At 45.3% G+C, this 13,638-nt stretch overlaps 1 protein-coding gene across 1 annotated transcript in view; it reads left to right on the top strand.

Moving 5' to 3' along the window:
- Positions 1-4,962: 4,962 nt before the first annotated feature.
- PLPPR3 (phospholipid phosphatase related 3) overlaps positions 4,963-13,638 on the top strand; it is a 183,032-nt gene continuing 174,356 nt past the window's right edge. Inside the window, exon 1 of the mRNA XM_073655184.1 lies at positions 4,963-5,450. The gene's annotated coding sequence lies outside the window, so the exon portion shown is untranslated. The remainder of the gene's footprint in view (positions 5,451-13,638) is intronic.

Genomic DNA, 13,638 nt, shown 5'->3' with positions numbered 1-13,638 from the left:
GACTATATTGTTCATTTTCTCACACATCCCGTTGGTTTGTGGGTGGTAAGGCATTGTCCGAATCTTCTTACAGCCATAGAGGTTGCAGAACTCTTGGAAGATTTCGGCCTCGAACGCTGGACCCTGGTCTGTCAGGACTTGTTCCGGATATCCGTGTGGACGGCAGAAGTGTTGCTGGAAGGCTCTGGCCACCATTTGGGCTGTCAAGTCTTTTACCGGGACTACCACTAGAAAACGGGAAGAGTGGTCCACGATTGTCAGGGCGTAGATGTATCCTGACCGGCTTGGAGCCAATTTGACGTGGTCCAGAGCTACCAGCTCAAGAGGCTGCTGGGTGACGATGGGCTTCAAGGGTGTCTTCAGGCTGGTGCGGTCTTTTCTCATTAAGTTACAAGGGCCACAGTCCCTGCACCACTTCTCTACAGCCCCTCTCATGCCGACCCAAAAGAACCGTCCTCTTAGCAGGAACTCCAGTTTCTTCCAACCGAAGTGCCCCGCTCTGTCATGGTAAGCCCCCAGGACCATAGCTGCATCCCGCCTTGGGACCACGACTTGCCAGGTCAGCTCGTGTGTCCGGTGGTTGACAAGTCTTCTGCACAGCTTGCCTTCATAGAGGAACAGCTTGCTCTTCTCTTTCCATAGCTGCTTGGCTTCCTCTGGAGCATCCGGATCTAAGCGGGCGTCTTCCTGGGTCAGCAGATCTTTCACCAGGTGGATTGCAGGGTCACTATCTTGGGTCTCGGCCCAGCTGTGGTGAGGTAGGGGATTGATCATAACGGTTGTTAAATCTTCCTCCTTCACGCGGTGGGAGTATTGAGCGGCCCCATACCGGTGAAACGCGGGGAGTTCTACCTCCTCCAGCTCTTCTGAGTCTTCGTCACCTTCAGGTAAGTGAGACATTCTCGATAGGGCATCAGCGTTGGCATTGGTTTTGCCTGCCCGGTACTTGATCACGAAGTCATATTTGGAGAGACGGGCCATCCACCGCTGTTCCAGGGCACCAAGTCTTGCACTGTCTAGGTGTGTTAACGGGTTGTTGTCCGTGTACACAGTGAACTTTGCGGAGGCCAGGTAATGCTTGAAGCGTTCCGTTACGGCCCACACCACCGCCAAGAATTCTAGCTTGAAGGAGCTGTAATTCTCCGGGTTCCTCTCGGTGGGCCTCAGCTTCCGGCTGGCGTACGCGATCACCCTTTCTCTGCCCTGTTGGTTTTGTGACAGTACAGCTCCCAGTCCCACATTACTGGCGTCTGTGTGGAGAATAAAAGGCTGGCCATAATCAGGGTAGGCCAGGATCTCATCCCCTGTGAGGGCCATCTTCAACTGGCGGAAGGACTCCTCTTCCGGTTTATCCCACTTGAAGGGTTGTTTTTGGCTTCTGGACTTAGACTGTCCTATCAGGAGGTCCTGCATAGGAGCTGCCATCTTAGTGAACCCGGGAATGAACCTTCGGTAGTAGCCTACCAACCCGAGGAACTGCCTCACTTCTTTGATATTCGAGGGGCTTGGCCAGCTCTTGATTGCTGTGACCTTGTCAGGGTCGGGGGCTACTCCTTCCGCACTTACCACGTGCCCTAGGTACTGGACTTTTGGTTTCAACAGGTGACACTTTGATGGTTTCACCTTCATGCCATAGCCTGCCAGGGCTTCGAACACCTCGGCCAGGTGCTTTAGATGGTCCTCGTAAGTCTTCGAATAGACGATCACGTCGTCCAGGTAATGGAGAACTGTCTCAAAGTTTCGGTGCCCTAGACAGCATTCCATCAGCCTCTGGAAGGTCCCTGGTGCGTTGCAGAGCCCGAAGGGCATACAGTTGAACTCGCTCAGTCCCATCGGGGTGGTGAAGGCGGTCTTCTCCTTGTCAGCCTCTGCCACAGGAACCTGCCAGTACCCGCTAGTAAGGTCCAAAGTAGAAAAGAAGTTAGCTGATTTTAGTGCGGCTAAAGACTCCTCTATTCTAGGCAGCGGATATGCGTCTTTGTGGGTGATACGGTTGATTTGTCTATAGTCCACGCACATTCTCATGGTGCCGTCTTTCTTTTTTACCAGAACCAGGGGGGCTGCCCAGGGGCTACAGCTATCTCTAATGACCCCAGCTTCTTTCATTTCCCGCAGCATACCCTTAGCGTTCTGATAATGTGCAGGGGGTACAGGCCTGTGTCTCTCTTTTATTGGTGGGTGACTCCTCGTGGGGATATAGTGTTCTATCCCTTTTACTCTGCCGAAGCCTAGCGGGTGCTTACTAAAAATTCTCTCGTACTCCTGGACCACCCGGTAGACTCCTTGTTTTTGGTGCAGGGGAGTGGAGTCAGCACCCACATGGAGTTTCTGGCACCAGTCCTCCTTTTGTTTCTGGGAGCCATTACCCTCCGCCTGTGGAGATGGAGGCAAAGGCTCCACGGCCCTGATAGCTTTGTGTTCGACAACAAACAGTTTGGCAAGTGTAGCGTACCTGGGTAAGTGTACCTCTCTCTCCCTTCCAGGACCGTGCGCAGCGTCGGTGCGTGGGGCGGAGCTTCGGGTCTCGCGCGGTTTGGACGTCTACGCCCCTCTTCTTCCCGCGCGGCGTCCTGAAGATGGCATCCGATGGCGGGAAAACAGCTGAAGATGGCGGGAACCGACGGAAGATGGCGGGAGACGGCTGGAAATGGCGGGAAACGGCTCCAGATGGCGGGAAACCTCTTCTTCAGGTACGTGTACAGTCTTTTTTAGGCACGCAATACCCGTTTGTGGCGGGTTGGTTACAATCCTGCCGACTACGCCAAAGCTGACTCGCCCCCTGGGCCGTGGGGCACTCGGAGCCGGGCAATAGGGAGACGATGGGGGTAGTAGTGGCAACCCGGTCCGTGGCTCAGGGTGGTCAGACCAGTGGCAGTCCTTTATAAGTTTTTAAGTAATGTCCGACTACGCCACCCGTGGATTGCTATCAGTGCTAACCGCCGCTGCAGTGCAGACCTCTGGGGCAGATGTAAAGGTGCAGCTCCGAATAGTACAACTCCCCACGGGAAGAGTAGGGCCCCAGGGCAGTGTATGATGGATGATGGAGGGGATGATTCCAACCGCGTTAGCCAGGAAATGGAGGCCTCTTAAACAGTTCAGGGTCTTTATTAAAACAGGTAAAACGACCCAGAAACAGGCCCGGCTAGGAGGGGGCCTGGATGTCTGAGAGCAAGTGGGAAACTGGCCCTGGTCAAGGTGAGGGTGTCGGCCTACCGTGCTCTCTGTGCTCCTTCTGGCTATTTCCCTTCTGGTAATGTAACAGCCCACGTTCCTGAGCTCACCGTGTCCTCTCGCCCGTATGGCTTGCAACTTGGGTCCCTTGCTACTCCCGGCCTGGTACGGCTCTGCTGGTCCCTTCTGCTGTGGCGGAGCCTCCGGGCTTCTTAGGCCAAGGAACATACAGTCATCTGCGGACTGGTTATCTGCTGTAGGATGTGGAATCCTCACAGCCTCAGACACCAAAGTCTGGTGGATTATTTTCTTTATCTGCCAGGACAGACTCACTTCGCCTTTTGTCCCTGGCTCGTGGCTCTCCTACTGCCACACGTCCTCTTAGGCTGCAACACAACTGTCTGTCCCTGCTCTGGGACACTTCTCTATCCAGAGACAGGTTGTCCAGTTCTCCCTAACCCTGCCCCCAGCTCCAGCTTTTATAGGGGCAGCCTGCTCCCCCTACTGGTCTGGGACAGGAGGTGCTGCATGCTAATGATCCTTGACCAGAGAACCTCCCCCTTGCTCTCAGACACAGCTTTATTACATTTGTGGCATCCAGGCCAGGGTGACACAACTATGTAAGACTGCTGTCTTTAATGCAGGCAATGAGTTGATTAGGAGCGTCTAACTGGTCTGTAGGAGCCAGAACTCATAATGGTTTGTAGGGGATCAAATACTTATTTCTCACTGCAAAATGCAAAAAAATTATCTAATTTATGTGATTTTCTTGATTTTTTTTGGATATTCTATGTCTCAATGTTAAAATTAACCTACCCTTAAAATTATAGACTGTTCATGTCTTTGTCAGTGGGCAAACTTACAAAAACAGCAAGGGATCAAATAATTATTTCCCCCACTGTAATTCACAGTTTCCAGAAAATTTCACATATTGCAATCATCCTTTGTAATTACTATACCTTTGGGAAGTAAGCGCGGACAGAAAGGCAGGTACACAAGAAGGAGCAAACACGACTTCTTGTTGCTAGGTAACTGACTCAGAAGCTTACCGCACTGCATTTTCCTGGGCATCTATATTTTTTTATAACATGTATGTTGTCATTTTAACCTCTTCTTGGTTCTCATTAACAGCAATAATGTCAGTGGTGAACATGAGTTGCACGAATTGTCTGCAGCAACAAAAGCTTTCTCTTCCATTTTTCTTTTGTTCCTCTGGAGTTCTGGGAATTCTCCATGGTAACCAGTGTAGCAGCTAAACACATGTATGCAGAGTCTATACTCTGAAGGCGACACACTGGATAGGACAAAATCTTCCGAATGTCACACAATACCAATGCATTTCTTCCGCTAGGGAAAACCTGAGAAATATTTACAAAATTTGTAACAAATTATTTTCCCTTTTCTTCATTTTTACACACCAGATACAGATTTGGAACCATTTTTTTCTGCAGATCCCGAACATTTTTCTGACTTATTGGACAAATTTGTGCCTGAAATTTCACTCTGACATTATGATTAGGATGCTAGAATTATTTTCACATCTATGGCTATCTTTAGATGTCATTTGTGTAGAATGATAATAATGAGGTGAATTAAACCTACGCTGCACATCTAGCCTATTATATCTGCTGTGCATTCATGCACACATTTCAGATAAGACTATGTCACGCCTTGGTATATAAATCTTCATTTTTAGTATAATAGTAATACACAGGTAAAATAACACACCCACTAGAGTTTATATATGCAGACTGGTATGTTGGAGTGTACTGACTGCTCGCCACACACTCCATCATCTTGGTGCCTTTTGTGTGAACAGCAGACGCTTCCTCTTCTCCTTTGTCTCCTCCTCTGTCTTCCCCTCTGTCTTCCCCTCCAACACTCCATTCTCTCTACTCCCATCCTCCCCCCAATCACCATTCTCCCTCCTTCCATGCCCTTTGCAGGTGGTCGCAGCCTATGTGTCTACCACACCGGAGTTAGGTCTTTTTGTAGAATATTTGTCCAGAATATTTCTCCTTCCCCACTTAAAGGCTATATGTATACAGGTGAACCAGGAGAACCTAAGCCTAGAGCAAGCTCTTGATTTAGCTCCTGAGGCATACCCACAGAGATTTGCAGACCCTCCCCGTGCAGTCTTTTCATTCATAGCATCCTCAGCTCTTTACTACTCTACCTCCATCCTTGCTCAGCCCTTCTCTTTTCCCCTTTGTTCCTGCTCTTCTCTCTGAGATGCTTTGATGCTTCCCTGTTTATCCTGCATCCTCCTCTTCTAACAGGTAAATGCATTTTGGTTAGATGTAAGGATGAGAAGATTGGGCTATCTAGGCAATTCAGTAATGGACTGTTGTTAAAAATACATTTAATAGCTGCGAGATATAGTAAGCATGTATGCCATGCATAGTGAGAAGGGAATATTTGGCTGGGAAGCAATGTCATTACAGCAATTATCTATCAGCTCTTCCTATGCAGGATATTGTATTGGTTGGTGAATAGCTATTTTCCTGATACAGCATCTTTATGTTGGGTTTAGATTGATGTATGTGCCCTATGTCTATGTACATTTCACCATTGTGATGACAATACGATAGCCAGATGAAGCTTTCTAGTAGTAGTTATTACATGGTGGCAGAGTAACAGCTTACTAATAATGTATAACTGGGTATGACGTTGAATGAAAATATTATAAAACCTTTCAGGAATGTTGACTTCTGTTATAGAACAGTTTGTAAGTATTCTGCATAGTAAGCCTGAAGGAAAACAATGTGACAAGTTCATCTTGTTTTAACCTTTCAAATGAAAGACAAAATGCCTGGTAGTCCAACAAAGGAATGTCAGTATCTACTATTCCTGTTATGTGGCATCAGTTGCAATTAAGGGGTGAATCAGTCAATCTTATAATTAGAGGTTGTAATTGATTCACAACCTTTAATCACTGTTAGAAATGTGCAGATTAGTTCACCTAGTCGGATGTTGAAAGTTGGCATATCCAATCTCAAGCTCAGCAAATACATTTTTGCACTTTTAGTAATTGCTAACATTGTATTCACAGTTTTTAGAGTTTAAAAGAAACAAAAGGACAGGCCAATATTGTATTGTTCATAATGTACAGTAGTTTCTGATTGTTCCATAAAGGAAAGAAATATAATATTGCAATTAAATTTATGAATTCTTTACTTTTCTCTTTCTTACTGAATTACCAATATATTTTTTTTTTAAGAGGACCTGTTTGTGCTCTTGACATGTCTATTTAAGTAAATACTTATATTCTTCATGAGAAACAATTCTTTAAATACATTGACAACTGGGTCTAGCCAATTGGGTTATGTCTGCAAACTCTGACACTGTCCATTCAGTGCTGACAATGTTAGATTGTGTATGAACGCAGCCTTCAATACGGAAAATGTCAATTCCAAAGGTTCAATGTATTCATATACTTCTAAGAAGAATAATAGAAGAATGGCAGACTTTAAAGCGAACCTGATTCATACTGCCTAAATTGCGTACTGCATGAATCAGAGCCTGGCTGCACGATTGCAACCAGGTATAATTTCCTGTCAAAGGCTCCAATATTTCAGAGGTTTACATTGAAGATCAGGCCGAGGACCATAGTCAGAGACCAGACTAGTCTGGCTTTGCCCCCAGCTGGCTCTTCCCAGCGCTGCTAGAGGTGATTGACAGCTCTCTGGGAAGAGCCGGCCGGGGGAGGAACCTGACTAGTTGGATCTTTAAAGTATATTTTTTCCAAAACGCTGAAGTGTATCAAATAAAAACATACATGGCTGCAATTGCGCAACCTGGCTGCGATTCATGCCGTCCACTGTTTAGGTAGTACGATTCACCTGACAGATTCCATCTAAATTGATATTTCACAGTGAATCTATCTTTTTACTACGACAGACACGTCAAGAGAGCTAACAGTCACCATTAATGTGTCACAAACATGTAGCTTCTTTTATTAAAGTATTCCAGGGGACAGAACTTAGGTCTTTTTCTATGCCATTCTGTTCTAAGATCAGCTGGTTAGGAGGCTTGTAAATTGCTACTGTTGGGAAGCAATATGAGTATTAGCGAGAACAAATGTATTCATGACATATATTCTCCTGTGGATCAAATGCCAAATTCCTCGACCAATACTGGCCAGTGAAAAGTCTTCAGACCTTTTGGGCTTAAGTATTTAAATAACCAGTTTTTGTGATATATTGGCTCATTCTTCTAGTGGAGAGGGCTTCCACCTACCAGCTTCCACTATATCAGTGGTCCCCAATCTCAGAGAAGATTCTCATCCAAAAGCCTCCAAAGTAGTGACATCCACCAGAGCCTCCATTATCGGTTTATTGATAGCAAAAGATTCCCCACAGAATTCGTACCGAGGCAGCAGTGGCGTAATTAGAGTCCTTTGGGCCCATGTTAAAAATTTGGACCTGCATTCCCACCAGCATGTTGTTCAGATGTATGGGCCCCTATAGCATTCTAGATTCTATAAAGACATATGCAGGGTTTTGGTTCAGGGGGGGCAAAATTTCTGAGTGTGCCCCTATCCATGTAACCCTGATTTAAACTATGGTGGCGCACCCCGATAGTGGATGTACGAGAACCTCAGCAGATGACCAAGCTTTTACTGAAAATCATCTCTATACAAAGACCAACACTGATATTACTGCCATATGGTGGCCATTTAGTGGTAGATACCAGTCCTGCAGAACATGTAAGAGATTACAGTACGGTTACAGATAGTGACTTACAGATGATGTTCTTTCTGATGAAACCGTTCACTTTTTCCATCTTTTCCATCTGGCCCAGACCGATATGACGACTTCTCCAGCCAGGACTTGTCTGCACAGATTACAACAAAGACACATTTGACTCCTTACATTTCAGGCATGTCCACATCTATTCCCAACCTGCACAAACGCCTCATCCTGCTTATACTCTAATATTGAGCCATATGTGTCCCTATTACTGCACCTACTGTGTGCCCTCTAAATGGTAAAATAAACCTCTAGAATATAGTAAAGCAGTGTGCAAGTGCCCTAGAAAACAGTGCCCACATTTTGCCCCCTAGAAAGTAATAATGTCCTATATTTGCCCCTTTGACAGTCATAATAACCTGACTTCCCCTATAATGATAAGTGCCCATTTAACATTTATTAATGTCCTGAGTTTCCCTCCATGTACAGCTCCCCTCTACACAGTATGATGCTCTCTTATACACATTATAATGCACCCTCACTGTATAGTACCCCCCACACAGTATACTGACCCCTTAGTAGCCTCCAAATTAATGGCTCCAACACTGTATGATGGCCCCCACACTGTGAAAAGACACCACATTATTTCCCACACTGTATGATGGCCCTAACTGTAATCTCCACACTGTATAAACAGCCTACATATAGTTTAATGCACCAGATAGTCCTCAATATAGTATAATGCACTCCCCATAGCCTTTATATAGTATAAAGCACTCCCTATAGGTATCTATAGTATAATGCACTCCCCATAAGCCTCCACGTGGTATAATGCACCCCATAGGCAGACTCTATATCGTATAATGCTCCCCTATAAGCAGACTCTATATAGTATAACGCACCCCCATAGGCAGAGCCTATAGTGTAATGCACCCCATAGGTAGAGTCTATAGTATATTGCACCCCCATAGTCAGAGTCTGTAGTATAATGCACCCCCCATAGGCAGAGTCTATATAGTATAATGCACCCCCATAGGCAGACTCTATATAGTATAATGCACCCTCATAGGCAGACTATATAGTATAATGCACCCCCATAGGCAGAGTCCCTAGTAAAATGCACCCCCATAGTCAGAGTCTATAGTATAATGGACACCCCCATAGGCAGAGTCTATATAGTATAGACTCTGTGTACTATAATTCACCCCCATAGGCAGACGTTATATAGTATAATGCACCCCCATAGGCTTCCATATAGTATAATGCACCCCCATAGGCCTCTATAGTATAATGCACCACCATAGGCAGTCTATATTATAATGCACCCCCATAGGCCTTCATATAGTATAATGCACCCCCATAGGCAGAGTCTATATAGTATAATGCACCCCCATAGGCAGAGTCTATATAGTATAATGCACTCCCATAGGCAGAGTCTATAGCATAATGCACCCCATAGGCAGACTCTATATAGTATAATGCACCCCCATAGGCAGAATCTCTAGTATAATGCACCCCCATAGTCAGAGTCTATAGTATAATGGACACCCCCATAGGCAGAGTCTATATAGTACAGACTCTATGTAGTATAATTCACCCTCATAGGCAGACTCTATGTAGTATAATGCACTCCAATAGGCTTCCATATAGTATAATGCACCCCCATAGGCAGTTTATAGTATAATGCACCCCCATAGACCTTCATATGGTATAATGCACCCCCATAGGCAGAGTCCATATAGTATAATGCACCCCCATAGGCAGAGTCTATATAGTATAATGCACTCCCATAGGCAGAGTCTATAGTATAATGCACCTCCATTGGCAGATTCTATAGTATAATGCACATCCCCATAGGCAGAGTCTATATAGCATAATGCACCCCCATAGGCAGAGTCTATGATGTCCATGATGCATCCCCATAAAAAAAAGAACTAAATACAATACTCACCTCTCCTCCTCATTACCCCACTGATCCCAGTGGGTGCCAAGTGATGACGTCAGTGATGTCTGAGGCAGAGGGGGACAGATGAGAGAGGGAGCATCGCGCTCCCTCTCTCATCATTGAACTTGTGGTGACGGGCGGGGGGCCCGATGATGGCACCGGGGGCGCCCCGTCCTCCTGGTCAAGAGCCCCATAGTGTCCGCGTGGCAGTGCAGGGACATCAAGTCTCCCTGCTCTGCCCAGAGTGTAACTGTATGGGCGTGCTGTGCACGTAGCTCCTCTGACCCCTAGGTAGCTACGTTACTGGACATATATGTTCACTACACACTCCCCCCTTTCACTTTGATAAAAAACAATAAAATATTAAAAAAAATTAGAGAAAACGTAGCAAAACGATAATTTTCTAAGTAATGCTTCTAAATAGTAGTCTTAGAGTTAGCAAATGACCATAGCCACCATATTGTTACTGAATAAGTCCACTATACCAAACCTAATATACCACTAATAAACCACGAAAAGGCGATAAATATCGCCATACAATGACCATAGTGTCTCAGTATAACCACCACCCTGTTACGGTACAAAATCTACTAACCAATATACCAATAATACCACATACAATGGACAAATACCCCCACACCTTGACTTGACCTCGTATTACCACAGCATAGTAACTGAATAATAGCACAATATTCATCATTATTAGTGTTGAGCGAGCATGCTTGACACTGCTCGGTACTCGCCCGAGCATCTCACTACTCGGGATGTTCGACGAGCACCGAGCATTTACGGGTTACTCGGGGGGGAGCTTGGGTCTCCGCCCTGCACGTTTGGCGCTCTTTACAGAGCCAATGAACATGCAGGGATTGCCAGCCAGTCATTGTAATGCCGCAGCCATGTTGTTTGTGGGCATTACAGTGATTGGCTGGCCGCACAGCGTCACCTCGAGTATTTAAAACCGGGCGCCGCCATCTTGTACACAGTCGCTCCGGATCAGACAGTGTAGGGAGAGTGCTGCTGAGTTAGGGAGAGATATATAGTGCGAAATAGGTAGTGTAGGGTCTCTAAAGCCTGCCAAATCAAACAAACAGTCCTTCTCAGGACTAATATCCATCCCAGATATCAGGCAGGCAGGCAGGCAGGCAGGCTGTATAGGAGACGCAGTGGTTATACCAGCAAACGCTGCATTACAGTCCTGTGTGCTGGTTGGGTGTTGGTCAAATTGACTTATCCCCCGGTCTCAGGGGCCAGGAAAAATCCTTTTTTTTTCATCTAAATCCTGTATTTTTTTTTTCCTCGGTCAGACTGTACAAATACACGTCTTATTAACCTTTTGGTATCCCCCCCCCCCCCAAAAAAAAATGAGTGTGTCTGTGACTGTTCAGACACCAATATATCTGTTTAAAAGAGTCTAGTGTAGGCCAGAGAAATAGAACTGTGGTTTTGCAGTTCCACGGGTCAAATCTCTGTATTATCCTGCTTTTGGCATTTTTTGCCGTAAAAAAATACTGTAATAGTTTCTCCCTGACTGTTCAGACACCAATATATCTGTTTAAAAGAGTCTGATGTAGGCCAGAGAAATAGAACTGTGGTTTTGCAGTTCCACAGGTCAAATCTCTGTATTATCCTGCTTTTGGCAATTTTTGCCGTAAAAAAAAAATAGTAACAGTGTCTCCCTGACTGTTCAGATACAAATATATCTGTTTAAAAGAGTCTGGTGTAGGCCAGAGAAATATAACTGTGGTTTTGCAGTTCCACGGGTCAAATCTCTGTATTATCCTGCTTTTGGCATTTTTTCCATAAAAAAAACTGTAATAGAGTCTCCCTGACTGTTCAGACACAAATATATATGTTTAAAAGAGTCTGGTGTAGGCCAGAGAAATAGAACTGTGGTTTTGCAGTTCCACGGGTCAAATCTCTGTATTATCCTGCTTTTGGCATTTTTTGCCGTAAAAAAAAACAGTAATAGTGTCTCCCTGACTGTTCAGACACAAATATATCTGTTTAAAAGAGTCTGGTGTAGGCCAGAGAAATAGAACTGTGGTTTTGCAGTTCCATGGGTCAAATCTCTGTATTATCCTGCTTTTGGCATTTTTTGCCGTAAAAAAAAACTGTAATAGTGTCTCCCTGACTGTTCAGACACCAATATATCTGTTTAAAAAAGTCTGGTGTAGGCCAGAGAAATAGAACTATGGTTTTCCAGTTTCACGGGTCAAATCTCTGTATTATCCTGCTTTTGGCATTTTTTGCCGTAAAAAAATACTGTAATAGTTTCTCCCTGACTGTTCAGACACCAATATATCTGTTTAAAAGAGTCTGATGTAGGCCAGAGAAATAGAACTGTGGTTTTGCAGTTCCACAGGTCAAATCTCTGTATTATCCTGCTTTTGGCATTTTTTGCCGTAAAAAAAAAATAGTAACAGTGTCTCCCTGACTGTTCAGATACAAATATATCTGTTTAAAAGAGTCTGGTGTAGGCCAGAGAAATATAACTGTGGTTTTGCAGTTCCACGGGTCAAATCTCTGTATTATCCTGCTTTTGGCATTTTTTCCATAAAAAAAACTGTAATAGAGTCTCCCTGACTGTTCAGACACAAATATATATGTTTAAAAGAGTCTGGTGTAGGCCAGAGAAATAGAACTGTGGTTTTGCAGTTCCACGGGTCAAATCTCTGTATTATCCTGCTTTTGGTATTTTTTGCCGTAAAAAAAAACAGTAATAGTGTCTCCCTGAGTGTTCAGACACAAATATATCTGTTTAAAAGAGTCTGGTGTAGGCCAGAGAAATAGAACTGTGGTTTTGTAGTTCCACGGGTCAAATCTCTGTATTATCCTGCTTTTGGCTTTTTTTGGCGTAAAAAAAAAACTGTAATAGTGTTTTCCTAACTGGTCAGACACCAATATATCTGTTTAAAAGAGTCTGGTGTAGGCCAGAGAAATAGAATTGTGGTTTTCCTCTTCCACGATTCTAATCTCCTTTTTATTACCCTTTTTCCATTGATAGTGCGAGTGTAAGCTATTTTACTTCATTTACAATGGGCAAGGCGCGTGGCAAGGGACGTGGAACTGGACATTCTGGTGATGGTGCGTGTAGAGGACTGGGCCGTGGCCAAAGTGAAAATGTGCCACAACCAACACCCACATCTTCTCGCTCCCACTTCTTGACCGAATTACTAGGGAAGCACACTACAACACCAGTATTGCAAACTGATCAGTGTGAACGGGTTATTAATTGGATAGCAGATAATGCTTCCAGTTACCTGGGCACCACCACCTCCGGTCTGTCTTCCACACGGTCAAGTTTTAGTAGCCGTGAGCCTCGACCGCATACTCCTCCTCACCCTGATGCTCCTTCCTCCCACCATGCCGAGTGTCATCAGACAGTAACTGATCCCACACTTGGACACTCTGAAGAGCTGTTCACTGGTCCATTTCCATATTTGTGCCCCTCGCCTGCTCCGCTTGAAGTGGTGGAAGAGGAGATCCCATGTAGCGATGCCCAAATATTTGAACAGCCACGGCCACAGGAAGTCGACGCTGGCAATTTGTCACAAGAGGTGGACGATGACGAGACACAATTGCCACGAAGTGAGGAGGAGGATCGTAGTGCGCAAGTGGAAGAGGAGGAGGTGGTGGATGATCTAGCAACTGACCCAACGTGGGAGGATGACACGCAGAGCGAGGCCAGCAGCACAGGGGAGGGAGGCAGAGTACCCAAACAGGCAGGAAGAAGCAGTGTGGTGGCAGCACACAGAAGGCACGCAACTGTTCCCCGTAACACCAACACGAGGGACGTTGCCAGTACAACCGGTAGGTCTTCCAGAGTCTATA

Source organism: Phyllobates terribilis, unplaced genomic scaffold (assembly GCF_046119375.1).
Source record: "Phyllobates terribilis strain yellow unplaced genomic scaffold, ASM4611937v1 Scaffold_1__5_contigs__length_1240528914, whole genome shotgun sequence".
In the NCBI taxonomy this organism is placed as follows: Eukaryota; Metazoa; Chordata; class Amphibia; order Anura; family Dendrobatidae; genus Phyllobates; species Phyllobates terribilis.
The sequence above is the reverse complement of the archived record's forward strand: the minus strand, read 5'-3'. Positions and strand labels throughout refer to the sequence as shown.